Below are 6,418 nucleotides of genomic sequence, written 5' to 3'. Positions count from 1 at the left end.
AAGTCCCACTGATATGCTTTGAAAGTGCCTTGAGTTATTCAGTGTGTTAATGTAATTTCCACTGAAACAGGAAGTTATGGACAATAGTGTTTCATTCATGTCACATCACAGTAAAGGTGTAGGTGACAGCCACAGTTGAATTAAAAATATTTCATCTTTTTTAGTAAGTGTTTTATTTAAAACAAAGTCTATAGAAATACAAAGACAGTTCACTCCTATACTTATAAATGGGAGAAACTGCAACGCGCAATATGGCGGGATAGTCCCGCCTTCTAAATGAAAGAGCCAATCGCTGATTGGTAAAATCATTGCATCACTGCAGCATCCGTTAGAAGCTTCGGTTCCCATAGAAACCTGAGGCTAGACCAGCCAATGCGCATGCGCGGTCATAAGCGCGTTATAACTGCGCATGCGCATTGGCCGGTCTAGCCTGAAAAATACAAATGCTATCTGAGCATAAGAAACAACATTCATGGGGCAGGTAATTTCAGATTTTGTTGCTGATTTGAAATATGTCATTTAATTGTGAGTTCGGCGGGCAGTTTTTGAGATTTCAGGATTCCCCTGTTCATTTAGACAGAACTTGGTCTTGTTTGAGCTGCCAAATAGGGCCACCGAGTGAACAGACTTTCCTTCAAAGGGAATCAGTTTGAAACTCTGAATCATTAAACCATTGCGTCGCAAAATGATTCACTGTTTCGAAGCGCTCCAATCGGATCGCGTATAGCGAATCATTTGATTCAGATCGGGATTTCAAATTGCGAATCATTTGATTTAGATCAGAACTTCGGAGCGGGTTCGCGAATTTCACGAATTGAATGATTCACGATCTGCGCTCCAAAGTCCTGATCTGAATTTATGGTTTGCGAATCATTATTCAGATCGGGACTTTGGAGCACGGATCGTGAATCATTTGATTCAGATCGGGACTTTTGATCGAGTTGGCGAATCCTTTTTTCTGATTTCTGTTTTTTTTTTTATTAAACAGTGCAAAACATCAAACCATTAAGACAGTATATAAAAACAAAACACACAAATTGTACACACAAATACAAATCCCGTTAAGAAAATTAACCATGGTTTATTAAAGTGTAGTAACCATGTGTTTTTTTTATAATCACAGTTTTGCTACAAATACCATGGTTAGTGTAGCAAAACCATGGTTAATTTGTGGTTAGCATGGTTTAACTATAGTAACCATGTTTTTTTCTGTGTGCGTTAGTAAAACCATGGTTAATTTTCGTAAGGGATGTGCTTCCAGGTTAACACGCACAAAAAAGTAATACATTTCACCAATCCTAACCCTAAGCTGGTTCTTACTAGAACCAGGAAGTATGACCATATTATCCCGGTTCTATCAACAGTGCACTGGCTACCTATTAAACATCGAATAGATTTTAAAATCTTGCTCATTACTTATAAAGCCCTGAATAGTTTAGCACCTCAGTATTTGAACGAGCTCTTATTGCATTATAGTCCTCCACGTCCGCTGCGTTCTCAAAACTCTTGGCAATTTGATAATACCTAGAATATCAAAATCAACTGCGGGCGGCAGATCCTTTTCCTATTTAGCGCCCAAACTCTGGAATAACCTACCTAACATTGTTCGGGAGGCAGACACACTCTTGCAGTTTAAATCTAAAGACCTTGTCTCCTAGACGGCCACCGGGATAAGACCACAGGAACCAGATGAGTCCTCTGCACAATGTGACTTTGCTGCAGCATGGATCAACCTGCTGGTTCCTCTGGCCAGAGGAGAACAGCACACTATTTCGACACACTACTTCCCTGTTTAATACTGTAAAGCTGATTTGACACAATCTGCATTGTAAAAAGCGCTATATAAACAATGGTGACTTGACTTAAAGAGGACACAGTTCCCCCCCCATAGCGACCCCTAGAGGACGCAGTTCGAAGTTCCCATGAAAGGGAACAGAGGTTTAGAGTCAGATTTTTGTTTCTGTATGTTACATCTAGCTAGCAGGAAACACATATTAATTAGGTTATATTTTCCTATATTCTCTTTTGAGTAGTCAAACAATCCAAAGAAAACTGCTTTAACCCTCTGGGGTCTGAAGGGCCCTGGAGAAGTTTTGAAATGCCCTGACATTTGTCTTTTTTTCAGTATCTTAAATACATTAAAACAGAAAGAAAAGTCACTTACAAAATGAGATCAGATGAACATTAATAAATCTGAGGAAAACGTCTCTGTGGCAAACAATGAATCTTCCTCAGAAGAGAAAAAAACAGCAACTCACTTCACTTATATTATAATCACGTCCATAAGCTTTTTGTGAAATTTGGAGAAACTCAATAATCTGTTGTTTGACCTCTTCATATTTAAGGAGAGAACTATAATTTCCAAAGTTGGTCATCGCTTGTTATGATTTTCAAGGGTGCAGCATTTAGTAGAGACGCTACATGATCCTACCAATATCCAGCAACTACTAAATTGTAAATTTTGATCACTACAACATTTTTATCAAACAGTTAAATGTTGTCTGCCGTTACGTCCCCACCAATGCCAAAATTAAACCATTTTAACATTATTAAAAATACACACTGAGAGACTGATACAGTCTTTTTCCATAGAATACTCGTTTGTTCAGAAACAGTTGAAAGTTTGAACCTTTTTGTTTCTTTAAATGTATTTTCAAGATCTGAGGTCAGTTATCCATTGTCGCTTTCAGTATGGCTACTGAAATGATATTCAAACTCACATTAAACCCTTTTAACATTGAATAAAGCATATGTATTGTATGATGTTGTTCCAGCCGATCCCCTGCCGCGTGCCGCAGCGTCTGGTTAGTACAGCGTTACAGAAGTTTGCCAAACACAGCACCTTTAACGCTTTACAAGGATGCAGACAGAAATAACACAGCATGCTTTAGCACTAAACTCACGGTCACATTATCCAGCGTTCTCATGAAATTACCGTCCAGACAATAAACAGACCTGCAACAGTTATCATTTAACACCTGGGATAGTTTATTGGTACACATACTATAAAACAGTATTAAAGTAGCAGGATAACAACAGTATTTTTTGAGTATTTTCATTGCTAGAAGTTTGACAAATACGATATATATTTATAAATACAAAAGCACTTACAGCATGATCCATTGAGAAGCTACAGAAAGCTCAGGAGACAAACGAATAGAAACGGATGAAATTCAGAGCGCGACAGTTCTGCAAAAATAATCTGCTTTTCCCGCAAACTATAATATTAGAGCAAAAGTCTACGTGGAAGTCGCACGACAGAAAACATTCAGCTAGTGCAAAAAGCTTCTAAGAAACCAAACGTAGTCTTAAACTACTCACTATAATATATTTGTATATGCATCTTTATATAAATAACCCCTTATTTTGGCATTTATCATGTAAAATAATTTAAACGTCCTACATGACATATAGTGGCACATTAGTAAGCGATGGAGATTTAAAGCACTTTGCTTTCACACGAGATATGTGGCCAAACACTTGAAAACATGATGCAAAGAAAAAGAAGAAGACAGATGGAAAACTCACAACAACCAATAAACATATAATCTCCAAAGCCCTCAAATAAAACCGCACACCAGCAGGGATTTACACAGCAAAAAATTAGTATTTCTGTCTTGATTTCCAGTACAAATATCTAAACATCCTTAAATCAGGATGCATTTACTGGAGATGCAAAATGACACAAGATATGAAGTCTTGTTTTCTGAAAAATCTGTCAAAATGAAGCAAATTTAAGCTTAAAACAAGAACAAATATCTGCCCATGGGCTCAGTTTTTCTGACCGTTGTCATATTTCTTTCTTGTTTTAGCACACTTCATTTTGATACAGTTTTCAGAAAACAAGACTTCATATCTTTTTGATTGTCATCTTGATTTATGTTTTGCTGTTTAGTTATTTTCACTGGTCGAAACGAGACAAAAGTGCCTAAGAACATGATTTATTTTGCAGCGCACAATCACCTCTCTTTAAAACAAGTACCAATAGATTACACCTAAAAATAAAAGAACACAAACACCAAAGTTCAGTGTGGTGTCAGAGAAAGCAAATGGTTTGCGTCGATGAGTCACGTCCTTCCCGATCCGTGCGAGGATTCTCACAGAACAGAACCAGCGATTCGCCATCACCAGCCCGTTTAAAACCTCTCAAATAAAACAAGACTCGGGTAAAACGAGGTGTGCGTCTGATCTTAAAAACACGTACAGGAACAGATGAAAAACGCTCGGGACACTGGTGTGATCTGGCTTCCAGACGCGTCTACATTCGTCGTGTACTGAGGAAAGCTAGAGCTCTGCTACATCGTCAAAGATCCTTGACATCCTATCACATAGAAAGTGCTCAGGATGGGAGAAAAACAATGGTGTGACTAACTAATCAGATTCGTCCGTTCGCCTGACTCTGCTACGGTTAACTAGCTGAGTTAAGATACGACTTGAGAAGTTCACAAAGAACACTTCTGAGTTGTCGACCCATAACGGCTGCAGCACTGCTGATGAAGATGATGATGATGATGATGGTGTATAAAATCGTGTGTTCACCGCCTCCTCAGGAGCTGGTCTGAGCAGCGTGGGCGGAGCTACGTAAGAGCCAGATTGGCTGGACGCCGCTGCAGAGGAGGAGTTAACCGCGATGGGCGGGGCTAGAGCTGAGGTAGGGAGAATGGGCGGGGTTTACAGACTGCAGGGGTTCAGGAGCGGGAGTCGAGATGAAGCACAGATGAAGACGGTTGGCTTCGCTCTCGTCTCAGTTGACGGGTGGAGCGCTTACACCACCGTGGCTGGTCTGCGGTCCATGTCCTCCTCCAGCTTCACCATCTTCTGCATGTCTTTGGCCTGGAGAATCACAGCAGAGTTACAGGATCTCGTCTTTAGAGTTACGTATAAATGATTTCAAATGCTGTTCATATTGTGCTGGCAGAATGAGTGTGATTTTGAGCTACAGGCAAAAAAATGTCGAGGTTTTCACAAAAGTGGGTTCATTAAGCCCTCGTCTAGTGATCCCAATGATCCAAATAGTAATTAAACATCGACAATTATCTTTATTTGTGTGTTTTCTGAGAGGAGTACTTCTGACTGCGCGCGAAAATGATAAATATACACAGAATTACAGTATTTCAGTTCAAGCAAACATAATCTGTTATGTCTTAAGTTACCGTTTTGGAACTTTTGCTGAAAACATTGTCCATGTCCTCCTCCAGCTTCACCATCTTCTGCATGTCTTTGGCCTGGAGAATCACAGCAGAGTTACAGGATCTCGTCTTTAGAGTTACGTATAAATGATTTCAAATGCTGTTCATATTGTGCTGGCAGAAAAAACACGCATGTAAGCTGGAGTTTAACAAACTCTTCCGAGATATTCTGCTCAGATAATAGAGTCTGTTCTCTTTCACAGTGAAAATTGTGCTTTGCTTGCTGCGACTAAATCTGTGAACAAACCATGCCAGTTGATGTTTGCTTGAGTTGTGCTTATGTGAGAGTGTGAAAACATTAAAATGACTAACCCTTTTTTGAGCAAAATAACAGTGATTAATAGTTTAACCGTTATCGTGCAGCCCCAGTATATCATTTTCTTTATTCAGCCAATTTATAAAAAGAAGCAGATAAGAAACATTTGAAAAACTCTCGTCTCTCAAATCAATGGATGTCGTGGAAGGAAGAAGGAGGCGTGTATGTGTCACATGACAGGAAGACCACAGGCAACTGAATCATCTGATGACTCACTGAATCAATCTAATGATTCGTTCACTCTCTGAACATTTCTGAACAGTTTTTGACTCGCTGAACCACAGGCCGTCATGTTTGACATCAAACTAAATCAGTGTAATTACTAAAATATTCATTAATGGAATCATTAAGTAGTGGAATCAGAATCAGTATTGTTATGTTCATGATTCCCGTCACAAAACATCCTGGTGTTCAGACTCAGACTCTCTCTCTACATATACATATATATATATATATATATATATATTAGGGCTGTTAGTCGATTAAAAAATGTAATCTAATTAATTACATGTCGATTATGGCAAATTACATTTGGCTGTGAAAATACCTCCAAAAGATTATTTAAAACTATTTTTGTGTCAAATCAGAAAGTTTCTTATTTACTGAACTGTTGTATAAAATCACATTTGCACTCGTTATATTTGGGACAAACAGCACTCGTGTGATATCGCTTGTCATTTGATATAAATATGAGACAAAAACTCATACAGGAGCATTTTTGCCCCAGTATCTTGAATTTTAGGGCATAACTTCATTTATGGAGTAGTTGCCCTGCATCATATTTGTCAACTGTATGAAGCGTAAGATGAAGTACAGGTCTGGGGGCGGGGCCAGTACGTTAACTTTTTTTTTTAAACAATTTTCAAAAATCATGTTTTTTCATTGTGCATTCCAATTAATCTCAATCAAACTG

The 6,418-nt window shown here is 38.6% G+C and overlaps 1 pseudogene; it reads right to left on the bottom strand.

Annotated features, from left to right (window-relative positions):
* Positions 1 to 3,715: 3,715 nt before the first annotated feature.
* The window catches only part of LOC107731597 (1-phosphatidylinositol 4,5-bisphosphate phosphodiesterase beta-4-like), a 72,026-nt pseudogene continuing 69,323 nt past the window's right edge, over positions 3,716 to 6,418 (bottom strand).

The sequence above is a fragment of the Sinocyclocheilus rhinocerous genome, unplaced genomic scaffold (assembly GCF_001515625.1).
Source record: "Sinocyclocheilus rhinocerous isolate Xijiao unplaced genomic scaffold, SAMN03320098_v1.1 scaffold5236, whole genome shotgun sequence".
Taxonomy (NCBI): domain Eukaryota; kingdom Metazoa; phylum Chordata; class Actinopteri; order Cypriniformes; family Cyprinidae; genus Sinocyclocheilus; species Sinocyclocheilus rhinocerous.
The sequence above is the reverse complement of the archived record's forward strand: the minus strand, read 5'-3'. Positions and strand labels throughout refer to the sequence as shown.